We start from the raw sequence: 17,356 nt of genomic DNA on the forward strand, positions 1-17,356 counted from the left end.
GACTTCTACCTCTCAGACCTATTTTATATTTTATTTTAAGCCAGCTGAGGTTGGCTTCGAACCTGTATGATCCTCCTGTCCCAGCCTCCCAAACTCGGGGATTACAAGCTGCACCACCACGCCTGGCAGTTTCTTCATTTTCTAGTGATGGAATTTGCATAGTATAGATTTGCATTGTATAGATTAGGTGGGTTGATTAATGAAATGTGCTTCAAACAGGGCTGGAACCCAGTTAATCTTAAAAAGTATCATCTGTTGTTATTTTGTTGGTAGAATGAGAAAACCCTTATTTGTAGAAAGCTCATAGACAGTGGCCATTTTAACAGAGGTAGGATGCTTTATACAGCTATGGCTATGTGAAAAGATTTGAAGGTGTTTATGCCGGAGGATACTGAAGTCCTCCCTTGACCTGAATCATCAACATCATCTTAGGAGCTTGTTAGAAATACACATTTTCAGCCGGGCGTGGTGGCGCACTCTTGCAATCCCTTCTCTTGGGAGGCAGAGACAGGTGGATCGCGCAGGTTCGAAGCCAGCCGCGTGTGCTGTCTTAGGAGACCCTGTTTCCAAACAAAAATGTAAAAATAGGTCTGGGAGTGTAGTCTGGAGGTAGAAGGGCTTCCAGGAACCCCAGTACAACCAAAAAAAAAAAAAAAAAGAAATACACATTTTCTGCCATAACCCACATGCGAAATCAACGACTCTCAAGCTGGGGCCCAGCAATCTGTCTTTTGAAAAGGCCTCCTAATAATTCTATTTCATGGCAGTACAAATAGCTGGTAACTGCCTCCACTCCCAGAATGCATAGCGCTCATATTTGCGAGTGAAGTTGCAATTCTATTCTGTGACTGCCAAGCTTAGTTCTATGAGTTATCTGACTCCTAATACAATAGTAAAAGTGTACATTTTAGGGAATGAAATTCAACCTTCCCACAATCATTTTAAATTTATTTATTCATTCATTTATTCTTTCTTTCATTTCTTTGGTGCTGAAGATTGAACTCAGGGGCATTACATCTAGAAGCTCCATTCCTAGCGCGATTTATTTTTATTTTGAAACAGGATCTCCCTATTTGCTGAGGAGGGCGCTCAAAATTGCAATCCTCCTGTCTCAGCCTCCAAAGTACTGAGAATATAGGTGGGATTACCATTCATGGCTCCAATATTTTAAATGTTTAGAATCTATTCCTTTTTTATTTATTACCTAAAGAGAGTCAGGGCTTAATTCCAAACAGATATGTGATCTCACATAGGTTTGGGAAATTACAGAAAGCATGTGTAATAATATAGGTCAGTGGTATATCACATTTTGATATATGGTGCTTTCACACATGCTAATTCCTTTTACTTAGAATATTGTCATCAACCTCATATTCCTAAAAAATCATCCTTGTCCTGAAGAACTTCTTTCAACCATCCCCCTTTCTCTAGATCACCCTCTCAACTGCTGTTCCCCATTTCAGAAAATCCCACACAACTCACTTTATTCTAACGTACATAAGTCTTAGGAATTCATCTTCAGTTGCAACAGTCACTTTATACTGAAGCTCCTTATCTTCATTTGTATTTCCAGTTGAGTATGAAGTCTGAAACATCTCCCCTCACACAGTGGGAATGGATCTCTGAAAGAGATTAACTTTAGTTTCTCTTTTCTAATTAATATTTTCAATGCATAACAAACATTCCCATAAATCACACATCTATGCACTCTTCTGACAAAACTTCCAAAAAGCATTAAAAAGAAAATATTTAATTATAAAACATATGGTCATTTACTTTAGATGGGTTAAACATTGAACTTGAGAGGATTTTTCTTCAGTATGTTTGGTGTACGCATTAAAACATTTTGTGAAAATAGTACATTATTATACAATAACATTAAAGGCCTTAAATAATATAATTGCCTATTTTTTATACTAACTTGGGAAGTTAGAGCTGTGTAGGATGTATACGCTAGTATATATATATTATGCCTTCTTCAGCTGCCTCAATGGCGTGGTACTGAGCAGGCATCCAGCTAAGGTCTCCTGAGACTGCACTTAGTGCATCTGCTTTCCCTGACACTGTAGCAGAATATTGAACACATGCCTATCTGTGTCAAAATATGTGTGTATAACATTATTAAACCCACTTCAGAGTATCATAGTTGGAACTTGAAAAATATCCTGAAGAGTTTCTCCTTGCTCCCTCTTAGGTGCTGGCAGAAGACATAATTTTTATTGTTGATTTAATATGTACCGAGGGCTCTTTCCCACACTCGAGGAAGCAATGTAGTGGTATGAAATCACCCACAGGACTTTAAAGACAGACAGTCATGGCTATTGATAAGCATTTCTCCACTTACCAGCCATATAAACTTGGGTAGTTGTTTTAGCACTTTGAAACTATAGTTTATGCAAAATGGGAATTATATGCAAGGGCTTGAAGTGGAGAATGTCAAATGTACCCTCATGGAAGGAAGTGCTTTTAAAAGTCTGAACAGAAATATATACTGGCTGAAGTGTGCGAAAGGATGATTTTAGGGAAAAGGGAGGACTCAAGCAGAGATCTGGCATGTTATGGATGAAGCCACTTTTGAAGCATATTTGTGAGCCCAGGGGCATTCTATATGTGAGATACACCCTCAACCCTGTTTAACTTTTTATTTTGAAACCGGATCTTGCTAAGTCAGTGCATGCGTTTCAGCACTCTCTTAGGCCCTAGGCACAGCTTTCTCATCTTTGAAAGAATTGATCAAAGTTTAATCTAGGTAATACTTAACCCCACTGCACTTGAGTTTTCCTCTGAAGGTTGGAATTACATCATCTTTCTCAGTCATTGTCACTGCCAGTGATTTGAGCAGGGAAAGGCCTATGTGTCCAATGCAAAGGAAGACAACCACACTCTCCAAAACAGGATCTTTGAATGTTTTCTCAAATTAGAATCACCTAGGTAGCCTTTAAAACTCATGATGCTTAGGACTTATTATATAATAATAAAATCATAGTCTCTAAGGACAGAACGCTGGCACCAGTATTTTTAAAATAACCCAGATGATTGTAAAGTGCAGTGAGGTATAAGCACCTTGATTTATTCTATGTTGCTCCTCATAATTTAGATTGCATATTAATCACCTGGAGGATTTGTTAGGCTACTGATTTGGGGACACTACCCCCAGGGTTTCTGAGTTTGAAGGCTAGGGGTGTTGTGCTGGAGATCCATTTGTAACAAGTTCACACTTTGGGAACTACTGCTCTCTATCAGTACCCCTCAAACATTAAGTACATAGTTATCACCTGGAAGTCTTGTTAAAGGACAAATTTTGAAGCAGTAATTTTCAGATGGAGCTGGAGATTCTGCCTTTCCAAAGCATTTCTGATGATACTGATACTGTCTGTATTGAGTGACAAGGGTTGGTCCACTGACTGTAAGATTTGGGACACATCAACATTATCTGGGCCCTTACTCCAATTACCCTAGAATCTTATATTTGAAATTTCCTTTCAACAATGCTGCACATTGGAATCATTTGGGGAGTTAAAATATTGACCTTCAATTACAAAGATTTTTATTTAATTGTCATGGTTCTATGCATCAAAATTTTTTGAACTCCTCAGAATATTGTGATACATAACAAAGTTCATGAACAACTGAGCTAAATTATCACCGATGTTTATTTTTCTACGGGGAATTGAACCCAGGGGCATTATACCTTCAAGCTATACAACAACCAATTTAATTCTTTTTTTTAGAGGTAGTGTCTTGCTAAGTTGCTGAGGCTGGTCTCAAACCTGAGATCCTCCTGCCTCAGCTTCCCAACTACTGGTATTGTAGGCATATTCCACCATGCCCAGATAATTATTAAAATTTTATATGAAGATATAGAATAATATTTATTTTAAAGTACAGCTCAAATAATTTCATTCTTTTATGGAATGCTTCATGACATTCTTTTGTAAAAGGAGACCCTGATACTAGAGATGACAAGTCATCGGCACATGTGGAGTCCCCACATCTATAGCAGACATCACTAAATGCTCATGGAATTGATTGTTGTTATCTTCAAATGCCTTCTTAAGTCACTGTGTCAAGCAACTACAACAAAGTGGTTGGATTTTCACATATGCCTACCATATGCATGCTTCATTCCTTAACACCAAAGTATTGAAGGTCAGTGGCATTCTAGTTACTGAGTTGCAAAAATGAATTTGCTACAATTCCTGCCTTCTCTCTGTTCCCAAGTAGAAGAGAATATTGGGCTTTGATGGAAAATTAATGCAAGATGTCACTGTTATTACCAACTGATCAGAGGAATCACCAGCTTTCAGAGATTAGAGATCCTCAAGAGCCATGGTGCTCTGCCTAGGTTGGTTTTAAGGGGAGTCTTGAATAATGGGAACAAGACAAATAAGCTAATATTAGGAAAACTGAATTTCAGATAAGGAAGTACAAAATCACGTAGTGCATAAAACTTCTGCTCTGTTGGGAAAAATGAGCTGGCTAGTTTGGAAAGAGATTGTGCACAACTGTAGTGGAGCCATATTTCAGAGTGCCTTAACTGACACTTAGGGGAGTGGAGCTGTGTATTTTAGGAAATAGAGAAACAATGAAACTCACTGAGCAATTACAATTGAATGATGGGTGAAATGGGGTGCTTTATAAAAATCTTCTAATAGTAGAGATGAGTTGAAACCCAAGTTTTTAAGGAAGCGAATAACAAGGATGAACTAATCATCTTTTTTAAAATTATTTTTAAGCCCTTCCCCTTTTAAGAAAATCTTACCATATTGTATTCATTTCTGTAGACCTTTTTAATTTTGGTTTGGTCATTAATGATAATAAATCACAGAATTCTAATAGAGTATATATAAACTAACTCAAATTAATCTGCCCATATTCTTTGTGTGTAATTGCAACTAGGAACAATGAACGAATGGTTTTGTACTTTCTGGGTTGGATGTTTCCACATGGCTGAAAATTGTCTTTAATGTTTCCAAATTTCTTTATTATGCTTCTATTTTATGACTCTCTTCACAACTAGTTGCATTGTGTTTACCAGAATTTCTCTTTTATTCTTTCATAGCATTAATATCTTATAGCCTCTGGAACTTTTTTTTTTGTGGTTCTGGGGATTGCATCCAGAGGCATTCTACCTCCAAACTAAATCCCCAGCCATTTTTATTTCTTTGTTTTTTTTTTTTTTTTTTTTTTTAAACAGGGTCCCAATGAGTTGCTGGTAGCCTCATTGCCTTCTCCTGTCTCAGCCTCCCAAATACTAGGATTACAGACATGCATGCTTTGCTACTGGCTGACTTTATGACCCAAGAAAATCATGTCTTTGAGCTTTAGTTCTCTGTTTTGTCATGTGGATAGATACTATACATATGTCATCATTTTTTCTATTTTAGACTTTAATCCCTATGATGACAGGGACCACTGTATCTGTCTTTTCAGTCACTATATTACAAGTGCTTAGAACAATGTCTGGAATATATATGATGAATTAATGAATAAATGTAATAATCTCTGGTATTAATATTGGCAATATAGGATTATAGGTAAATTTGTGGAAGATATAAATCTCAAAACTTCAAAACAGATAGATTTCCTGGAAGATGTTTTGGTTTTTCCCCCATTGAGCCTATGAATTGGTACCTGTGCTGTTCACTGAATTCTTCAAACAGGCTGTGAGACAAGTCTTCAGTATAAGACAAATTGGCTGCGGAGGATGAGTGATGATAGGCATTTGCTTTCATTATTGATAGTGATGTGCTTCATTTTTCATCTGAGAGGGGAAAAAAGAGAATCACATTGAATTGACTCAATAATTATGCAAGGTTTTGAACACCTCTGAACTGTTATCAGAAAGGTTATATGGTATCATCAGGATTAGAAGCCAGCAACAAGACTTCTAGCTGAGCTAAGGCAAGCATATCTACTAGTTTTTGTCAAAGAAAGGGATTACTGTGTTGCTAGTTTTCACCGTGATGAAAAGCCACAGTGTCTTCTGTCAGACAATATTTATAAGAAAAATTTTCGTCTCTAAATCCCAAATCACTGATCAGTTCCATAAATCAGAAAATTCAGTGAGTAAACTAAGCTAGTCTGTTGAATTATGTGACCAATTGTTTCTAAAGCAGGGCATCAGAGTGATGTCACTGAGTCAGATAGCCTAAACTATGTTGACATTTACATTCTTATACATAGTATTTATTTATAATGTGCTTTATTGATTCATGATAGTCTTATATTTTAATGTAAATTATGTTGACAATGATATACATGCATGCAGCACTTAGTAGGTCCCCACCTAAATTTCCCCATTCACCCTTCCCAATATAGAGTACTGAGATTGACCTTGGTATATTCACATATATATATACATAGTCAATGGTAGTATTTCCAATAATGAACTTCAGTCTTCCTCCTCCCCTTCCCTTAGTCCACCTCCCTGGCTCCACTGAAATTTTTTCTCTGTTATCTGGAGTCCCTCTTAGATCCTAATTACTCCCTAGCTTGTGCATATTAGAGCAACTATATGACCCTTAATTTTTTGTGATTAGCTAATCTTACCTAACAATGTTTTCCAGTTTTTTCCATTTTCTTGCAAATGATATAATTTTATTCTTTTTTATTGTGTGCATTTCATCTGTTGATGGACACTGCGGTTGATTCCATAATTTGGCTATTGTGAGTTAACAAGTGGAATGACATTAAACTAAAGTTTCTGCACATCAAATGAAACCATCAAGAGTCTAATTAGAAAGCCCACAGAATGGGAGACAACTTTGTCAGCTATCCCACCGACAGAGGACTAATATCTAAAAATATACAAAGAACTTAAAAGACTTTACACTAAAAATACGAATAACTTAATCAAGAAATGGGCAACTGAACTGAATAGACACATCCTAAACAAACTTATTTCCTGCAGTTGTCCATTTTTCTAATTTCACGTCAGACCATAAGGGCTATGCCAGTGAAAAAGATGTTATTTATCAGCCCTAAAATAACCTTTCCTTACTCTGCTTCTGCCTGCTGGGACTGGGGCCATTGGCTTCTGTTTTGACAGTTTTTCCACATTAGACTCAGTCAACAGAGTGTCAGAGGAAGACTAAAGGAATAAAAGAAAAAGACCTGACTTTATTTTTGCTTTATTTTTAAATTTTATTTTATTTTTTAATTGGTGCAATATAATTATACATAATACTAAAATTCATAGTGACATTCATATGTGCACATGTCATAATTTATTCTGTTTCTAGAGACTTTGAAGCTACTGGAGGAGGGTACAGGTCCAACACTACAACATATGTATACAGGCTTAAACTTCCTCAACAGGACCCCCATAGTTCAGGATATTTAAATGAGAATTAATAAATGGGATGCCCCGGGGCGTGGTGGCACACGCTTGTAATCCCAGCATTTGGGAGGCTGAGACCTGGAGGATCGCAGTTCGTGGACAGCCTCAGGTACTTAGTGAGGCCCTCTGCAACTCAGTGAGACCCGGTTTCAAAATAAAGAATAAAAAATAGGGCAAGGGGTGTAGCTCAGAGGTTGAATGCCCCTGGGTTCCATCCTCAGACCCGCAAAAAAAAAAAAAAAAAAAAAAAAATAGGGGTGCCATTGAACTAAAAAGTTTCTGCTCATCAAATGAGTCTAAAGAGAAAACCTATAGAGTGGGAAAAGATCTTTGCCAGTTATCTCTCTAATAGAAGACTAATATCTAGAATACACAAAGAACTGAAAAGACTTAACACTAAAGAAACAAAACCAAGTAGCCCAATCAAGAAATGGCCAGTTGAACTAAATAGACACTTCACAAAAGAGATATAATGGCCAATAAATGCATGAAAAATGTTCAACATCATTAACAATAAAATAGATGCAAATAAAAGCTAAATTGAGATTTTATCTAACCAAGATCAGAATGTCAATTAACAATAAATGTTAGCGAGGATGTGGGGAATGCGGAATTCTTCTATACTGTTGGTGGGATTGCCAACTAGTTCAGCCACTATGGAGATGAGTGTGGAGACTACTTAGAAAACTGGGACTAGTCCCATCATATGATCTGGCTATATCACTCCTGGATATCTTTCCAAAGGGGTTGAAACCAGAGAACTACAGTAATATATGCACAACTATATTCATAGCAGCAAAATTCCTATTTTTTATTTTGAATTCAAAACTGTTTTTGCTTACTTGATCTTTTATAATATAAGATGAAATATGTTACTTTTTCCCCCTCACATGACATTTCAAAAATTAAACTGAATTATGGGATGATGATTACCCCACTCACATCCCATTATGAAAGCTCTGGATTTGGAGATTTAATAATAACAATAATCAAGCCATCCCACATCTTCAATAATAGTGCTTCATATCTTACTTTTATGGCTTAAGGCCTGACTTGTTTTTATTTTCTTATCATAATTGATCTTCATAAAAAATCAGTGAAGCATTCAGATCAAAGAAATTCTTAGAGGGGTTAATTAGATTAATTGGTATCTCCAAAGTGACAAAGCTTCTACATTTTAGAACCTGTACTCATGACAGAAGACCGTGTCCTCTGGACTAATTTAGCCTTCATTTCAGTCTTGTTTCCTTGACTCAAAGTTATAGGAATAGGGAGAATCATTTATCCTTCCCTTAATTACTATAAGAAATACTATTTTAAAGAGTTATATATAGTAACAACAATTGCATATGATTCTACTATAGCAAGCGCTGTGGATGCAAAAAATTCAAAATAAAACACTTAATGTTGTGAAGCCTTCCTGGTCTGCAGGGAGACAGGCACATGCATAAATATGTAAAAGCAATGTGACAAGAGCTGTGTGTATAGTGCTGTGGAATTAGAATGAGGGAAAGAAGAATCAATTTGTCTTGGTGAACATTGCATTCCACAATAACTCACACAATCAGTTTAATTTGGAGAATTTAAGAAGTTAGAGCCTCTAATTTGCTGAATATTTAATAATAGCATTTTCTTATGGAGAATGAGAATGGTACAGAATCAGTTTTAGTAAATAAATAAATAAATGTTGGGAAAAAGTATTAATTTTAAAACAGAACTTATTGAGTAGCCTACAAATATTATCATAAATATTACAATTACAATATCATTGTAAGAGACCATAGAATTATACAAATAACCTAATAACAATTTGCTTTAAGATTAAGATCTTATAGCATAACATATTATCCACACTTCAACAAAATATCTCAATTGAAAGGGAAGTTGTATTTAGTTTTCAACTTAATCTAACACTGAACACACACATATTGGACGTCTAAATTTCATTTTCTTTCAGTGTTTTCCACTTGGATTTTTAAACAGATAATATGATGAATTTTTCATTACCCATTCTAAAAAATCAACCAAGAATTTTAAAACATAAATGCGCTCTCTTTCTTTCTCTCTCTCTCTCTCTCTCTCTCTCTCTCTCTCTCTCTATATATATATATATATATATATATATATATATATATGCATTGTAGTCAAACATCACAATGTAATACAAGACTTGTGAGGGTATACCAGCACACAGCATCCAATTAGCCCTTATGACCTCCCTGTCCCATTCCCTCCCCTTCCCTTGATCCCATGCCTGATTTGGTGATTAACTTTGATTCATTTGTTTACATGTATCATGCGTTTTAAAGAGATTCCATCTTCCCCCATCCCATCCCTCTGATTGGTCACCTTAATTGCTCTTCCATGCAGCCCTTTCTTCAACTTGATCTCCTCCCATTAACTATTTCTGCCTAGTTTTTGCATATTAGGGAAAGCATCTGATTTTCTATTTTCTGTGATGTTTCTTTATGTATGCTGATAAATGCGCTCTTTTATGCCTGTTCTTCATTACAAGTAAAAAAGATCCTGTTTTTAGAATTACTTGGAAATACATTGAATTTACATTTTTCAAAGACAAATCTGTAATGAGCTTTTTTCTTCTCTCCCTTTCTCCAATTGCCTCTCTTCTCTTTTTTGCAACATCCTTGGTCATTTTATTAGGTGTTTTTTCATGTGTTTTGGTTTGTTTTTGTCACTGAAATGATTTTGTGTGAGTAAAACAGAACATAGAATTTTTACAAAGTATTTTTTTTGACCCAGTAATATTTTATAAGATGTTTGATAGCTTGGTTGTAACAGATTCCCTAAATTCTTCCCTCCTGCTCATTTTCTCCAGCCTTACATCATTCAGCCTTACATCACTGTATATAAACAGACACACACACACACACACACACACACACTCACACACACTCTCACACACGCCAACACCCTCTCATGCCAGCCCCAAACATCTTATGTTTCTGCTACCTCAGACCTTAGGCTTTTTGCTTTTCTGTCAGAATCCATATTTGAATATATTCTGTGTGGTACATATTATCTTCAATTTTTTAACATGCTCAGTTATGGAAATATGACCTAGAAAATCTAGAAACAAGCAAGCTTAAAGAGTAAGCTGATTTATTTATTTATTCAGTAAATATTGAATAACAACTTCTCAGATGAAGATTCCATGCTAGGTGACATGAATAATAATAAAAGTTTTCAGTCCTTAGAACTTGCCAACAAAATGGTGGGAGCCTCAGCAAGATTCACAGATGAAGATGCATTCACCAGGGATGTCCCCTGTCAGGTCCACTACTCGGTCCCTAGCGCAAGCATGGTACTGGTGTATGCATTCCAAAATTGTTATGAAAAAAACAAATGGTTTCTGAATGGAGGAAATTATAGAGGCATTTGCAGAGTTTCATGGTTTAGATCTGGAATCTTCTGGAATCTCACCTCAAAGCTCCTAAGTTGAAGGCTTGGTCCCCAGTGTAGTGGGTCTTTGGGGAAGTGTCTGAATCATGAGGGCTCCAACAGTAGATTCATCCATTTGATGGAGTGATAATTTGAATGAACTAGTTGGAAGCTGTAGAAACTGCAAGCAAGTTGGGAAAGGTTTGAGGAAATAGGTCATTGGCAACCTGCCCCTGAGCCCTGGCCCCTGTGCCTGCACTCTCCTTCTCCCCTTTCCTCCTCCCCTCCTCTCTCCTTCCTAGAAGCCCTGAGCTGAGCAGTATTAGCCACACCCTTCTGTCATGATGTTCTACCTAATTTCAGTCCCAAAAGCAATGGAGCCAGCTGAACATGGACTGAAACCTCTGAAGCCATGAGCCAAAATAAATCCTTCCTTCCCTCAGTAGTTCTTGTCAGATATTTTGGTCACAGTGACAAAAAGCTGACTAAGACAGTTCTGTGAGAGTTCAATGGACTAAGGTCAGGAGTCTTACTACAAAGTTTAATAGGTCACTTTTCATTTCTTCATTTATTCCCTTTGTACCCAAAAAAGAAGGTAGGTCTTTTATACCTGGGAACAAAGTCAAGTGGTCAAATACTGAGTTTATAATAAAATAACATTTTGCATGTCAAAATGCCTAGCAGGATATCTAGAAAAAAGAACAGAGGAATTCAATGAATATAATATCTATAGTATTTTCTTTTTAATTTGTTGCTTTTCTCTCTCCTTCCATTTAAATTTCAACCTGACCCTAATTTAGGTTTTATGTCTTAAAGCTTTTAAGATTTTAGGTACCCCTTAGAAAGAACTCACATGGTAAGATAAAAATTTAGTACCAAATGAATAGTTTGAGTGAGAAAAAAAATCATAAAATATTACATTTTATAAACCTGAACAATACTACAAAGATTATAAAAATCCAACAAAATTTAAAAAATTAATTATTTGATGTCTAAAGTCTATAAATTTATTTTTCATTATTTTGGTTATATGATGGTTGGATATTTTCATATGATATTTTATTACATATTTCTTCTTAAATATATTATATAGTTGCACAATTAATCAAAATTAATCTTTTTTTATATATGATACTAAGGATTGAGCCTAGGGTTTTTCTACCTCTGAGGTATACCTCTAACACTATTTTGTATTTCTTATGTTTTTTTTGTTTGTTTTGGTTTGGTACTGGGAATGGAACCCTCTACCTCTGGGCTACATTCCCAGACCTATTTTATATTTTATTGGGAAACAGGGTCTCTTAAGCCAGTGTGGCTGGCTTCGAACCTGCACAATACTCCTGTCTTCGCCTCCCAAGTATAGGGATTACAAGCGTGTGCAACCACACCCACGCCCGGCTTGTATTTCTTTTTCTTTTCTTTTCTTTTCTTTTCTTTTCTTTTCTTTTCTTTTCTTTTCTTTTCTTTTCTTTTCTTTCTTTTCTTTTCTTCTTTTTTCAGATCTGAGGATGGAACCCAGGGGCATTCGACATCAGAGCTACACCCCCTGCCCTATTATTTTTTTATTCTTTATTTTGAAACAAGGGTCTCACTGAGTTTCAAAGGGCCTCACTAAGTAGTAGCTGAGGCTGTCCTCGAACTGCAATTCTCTGGTCTCGGCCTCCCCAGTGCTGGGATTACAAGCATGCGCCACCATGCCTGGCTTGAATTTCATTTTGAAATAGGGTCTCATTAGGTTTCTGAGGACCTTTCTAATTTCCTGAGGTTGGTGAAAACCTGAGGTCCTTCGTTAGGCTGCCCTTTAACTTTGTTGCTTGTTTCCTCTGCTAAGCAGAATTTTTAAAGTTTGATGGAGTTCCATTTGTTTATTTTTACCTTTGTTGCCTATGCTTTTGGTGTTCTATACAAGAAATTATTGCCAAGACCAATATTTTGCCTCAGTGTTTATTCTACAAATTTTGTAGTTTCAAGTCTTATGTTTAAATAATTGATCTACACTGACTTAATTTTTGTGCATGACATAAGATACTAATCCAATCTTGTTAGTAATATTATTTTCTTATAAATATCCACCTTTCCCAACCCTGTTTCAGAGATTATCCTTTCCCTTCACTAACTTTCTGCATACCCTTTTTCCATTTAGTCACATGATTGAGTTGGTTTATGGATAACAAATATACTGATTCTCTTACTCTGTTTTTTAAAGTGTAAGTGTCACCTTTACAAAAACCTTTAGAATAAGATACTCTTTTTGGAAAGGATGAGATTGAGAGGATGCTCAAATGTCAGATCAGACACTTGGATTCTATTTGGCATGTAAATGTAATATTTATTCAGCAAATGTTTACTTGTATCCTGAATGTAAATAGAATATATGCTAACCTGTGTATTTTCAATATATCTCTCTCTCTCCTCTCTTCTCCTCTCTCTCTCTCTCTCTCTCTCTCTCTCTCTCTCTCTCTCTCTCTCTCTCTTCATATCCAGCCCTTATTACACAGGTAGTTAATATATTCTTATACAGGAAACTTATATTTGTGGTTGAAAGAGAAACAGATTTTTTGTGTGTGTGGTACTGGTGATGGAACCCAGGGGCATTGTACCTATAAGCTACACCCCCATCTCTATATTTTGTCTTTTTATTTCTGAAACAGGGTCTCACTGAGTTGCGAATGCTGGGATTACAAGTGTGTGCCACCATGCCTGGCTGAGAAACAGATTTATTTTATTTTTTTGGCGGGTCTGGGGATGGAACCCAGGGGCATTCGACCTCCGAGCTACACCCCCTGCCCTAATTTTTATTCTTTTTTTAATTTTGAAACCGGGTCTCACTGAGTTGCAGAGGACCTCACAAAGTAGCTGAGGCTGTCCACGAACCGCTATCCTCCGGTCTCAGCCTCCTGAATGCTGGGATTACAAGTGTGCGCCACCACGCCCGGCTTGAGAAACAGATTTTTTAAGGGAAGAAAAGTATAAATTCATGTCTAGTCTAGATCCATGATGCGGGCAGTAGATAAACAAGAGAAAACACTTGCTGTGTGGTGTGTCATTGAAAGTATAAAAAGAATGATATTTCAAGCAGAGGTAATAAAGAATTCAAAATTGACTTTAGAGGATGAATAGGAAGATCAAATTACTAGCAGTCAATAAATATGTTAGAGTGAATATTATCAGGTAGCAGAAATGTATTTGATGACTGTACATGACTTTGAACATCAGGATGAGAAGCTTTAAGGTTTATTATTAAGGTAATATTATTTAAGGTCATTTTTATTTTAAACTTATTTCTTAATTAAATTTTATTTTTATTTATTGTATTAAACAATTTTTATTTGTTACAATAAGATAACCTAAATTCCTGGAAATAATATGACATTTCATGACACTTATAATGAATAACAATGTCTAGGTGAATCTTCTCACTGCTATAATCAAAGACACCTGACCACAAGACTTAAAGGAAAGAAGACTTATTTGTTCACAGTGTTTTGGAGATCTTGGAGTTCAGTCATATGTGGCCCAGGTTTTTGGATCTCAGGTGGGGGAAGCAGAGAGGTGAGAGAGAGTGAGGGCTCACCTCTCACATCATGGAGGCCAGAGGCAAGAGAGCACAAGGAAGCAAGAGGATTCAAAGATACCAGACAACCCTAATGCCACATCCCCAGGGGCCCACATTCTCCAACCACAGCCCACCCCACCGGCTTAGGTTACACCCAGATAAATCTGTTTGCAACACATTTATCTGCTGATGAGAGTACAAGCATCATGACAATTACATTTATTCAGAATATTAATATATGAGCTCTTCAGGGGATATTCTATATCTTACTAAAAATATTTAATATAAGCTATGTATATGTAACTGGATTAGACATTGAGGGGACTACCCTTAAGAGTCCTGCATCATAGAGATGGTGGCAGATATGTAAATAACTCTAATACAGTGTTCCAGATGTCATTATGGAGATATGCACATGAAATTACTAACTCTGAAGAGTTTGGCCAAGAGTTTTAGGGAGTTAAATAAGGTAGGTAAGGATGAAAAGAGCTAGCCAAATTTAAAAGTGGGAAGGTAGGATTTCCAGAAAGACATAGAGGACAAAATCTCAACTAAACATCAGAGGAGAACTTAGGAAACTACAAAATACTGTATGGTGTTAGTAAGGATGGATGGAATGAATAACAGGTGATAGGCTGGAAATGTGGGTTGGTGCTAGGTTGTAAAGGGAACTGGAGATGAGGAATATCCAGAGGTTGGTAGCAGACACGTGGCATGAAATGATGCAAGGGACTTGAAGGGGGGTGGAGTCAAGTATGAACCAAGTGGCATTCGAGAAGAGGAGGAAGACCAGACTCAGGAAGAGTTCCCATTGAGTGCTGAAGGGCTTCTGTGAGACAGAATGTGTTACCTAGAGACAAACAACAGGCAAGACTAAGTCATTTACCACTTCTGAAGAATTTTAGGAAGTAGATGAGGACCCTCTCAAAGATAATAGTTTTTAAGCTTTACCACTACCAAGTTTCATTTTAAATTGTTTACCGTTTTTTTTTTTTTTTTTTTTTAGTGAACTTGGTACTTCTTCCAAAGCATACCATCGGAAAGCCATTATCACATTGTGCTTATATAAAACTTTCATACAGGTTTTTTTTTTGTCCCTGCCTTGCTTTATCAGTTTTCCTAAACTCACACAGGCAAAGCTTCAGACTTGCTTTTCCTTCTGTTAAAGCTCTGTGAACTAGTGTTCTTAGGATTCATCATGGGGAAGTCTTTACTTTAGGAAGGCATTATGCACAATTTTGGATTTTCTTATTTTTTCTCATAACAATCATCATTGTTATTTTCCAGTAGCTGCTGTTATTTACAATGTGTAAATATGTTTCATTCAATTTGTCCCTTGCAGAGTGCTTCTGCTTTTATTAGCAATCTCTGTTAGGAGTAGAGTTGGTTCTGTATTGCACAAAGTAAAGTAACAAAAACCTATTTTTTTCCTCATGCAAGTCAGATCTAGGTAACTGAATACTGGACTTCTGCCATTGCCCCTCAAAACTCCCAGGGACTCAGCTCCTCCTACTCACTTGCTACCCCTCACTCAGGAGAAGCTCTTGTTTTCACTGTCTGAGGTGATCCAGGTGCCACATTCCCACCCAAAGCACAATAAAGTGCAGGGTTGAAAAGCAAGACAAAAGCTGTCTATAAGCTAGGAAGAGTGAGTCCTTCAAACTTACAAAGACCTGTCTGCCTGTATCCCATTGGCAAGTCCATAGTTGCTACCTCCAGCTGCAGGATATGTAGGGAAATGAAGTTAAATTATATTACTGTATGAGAAGAATGGGTATTTGGGAAATTAAACTTAAAAGGAAAGGAGGAGGAAATATGGTGTCTTAGACAGATAGCCACATTAGAGTTACAAAAACCTATGTTCAAATGTAGTTTTCCCTCAGTTACTGCTCTGTCCTTCTAAAGTTAAGGCAATCATTATTCTGTCCTAAATTTTTCATAACATTTATGGTTGAGAATCAAATACATTTGATGAACATATCAGCACCTTGAAAATTAAATGATGTATCAATATAAACTAATGTTTTTTAAATAATTAAGCAAATTCCATAATGTATACTCAAAATTATTACTGAGGAAATATGTCAATTTTTTTTATCAATCCCATGGGAATCTTATTTGCCAGTCAAAAGTATCAGGCATTAATGACAAATAACTCTTTTATAGAGAGGACACATATCTCTTTAGAAAATACTTTTGAAGATGTGATAATACATTTGGTTCTTCTAGTAACATCTGTGGAGGAAGAGTTGTTATACCCATTTTACTGACAGAGAAGCAAGGGCAAGGAGGTTAAATGAATGTCTAAAAGCCATATAACTGAGTCCTTGGCTTAACAGAAGTATTAGCTTTAAAATCTCTTACAATTTTATAATCTTTGTATCTGTCCCCATATTTATATTTCACAGAACTTGTTGCCCATATGGCAAAGTCTAAATCTCTGTGATTAAAGGAATAGATTCTTGGTTTTTTACCCCTACTTTACTTATATGATATTCTTTTCTTTCTCCCCAATGTGAATCAAATATTTCAATCTGCCTGTTCCCCCCTACATTATTATGCAAAATTTTAAGCCCCACTAAAATATCCTTTTATTTTTTGCTCAGTCGACTTCTTCCTTTTCTCTGAGTATCAACTTAGGTCCCATATTCTGTGTGAAGTATTCCCTGTATACTTGAGAGCACATGGATCTGCCATTTTCCTGAACTTCCGTAACATAGAAAATATATATAGACTGCATATATTATATTTAATTATAGAAGTAAATTATACACTGTATCAGGTTATTCCATATGTCTTAGCTTTTTCTCCTCAACCAGACTCAAAGGTCTTATATTTTTTAAGCAATTTCAGTAGAACAAGGGCAGTGGTAAGAATGCAGGAAAATCCCAAACTAGTTTGAATCTAAGTTGAGCCAACGATTAATCCTTAATTGAGCAACTACTATGTTTTGTTTTGTACTTTACTGACAAATGAGGAAATAATCCCAAAGAGGCAGAGACTGATCTGTCGTTGATAGCAGCTAGGAATTGTATCCTGCTACCTTAAATTTATGGTTG

Source organism: Muscardinus avellanarius (genome assembly GCF_963383645.1).
Source record: "Muscardinus avellanarius genome assembly, chromosome: 5".
NCBI classification, from domain to species: Eukaryota; Metazoa; Chordata; class Mammalia; order Rodentia; family Gliridae; genus Muscardinus; species Muscardinus avellanarius.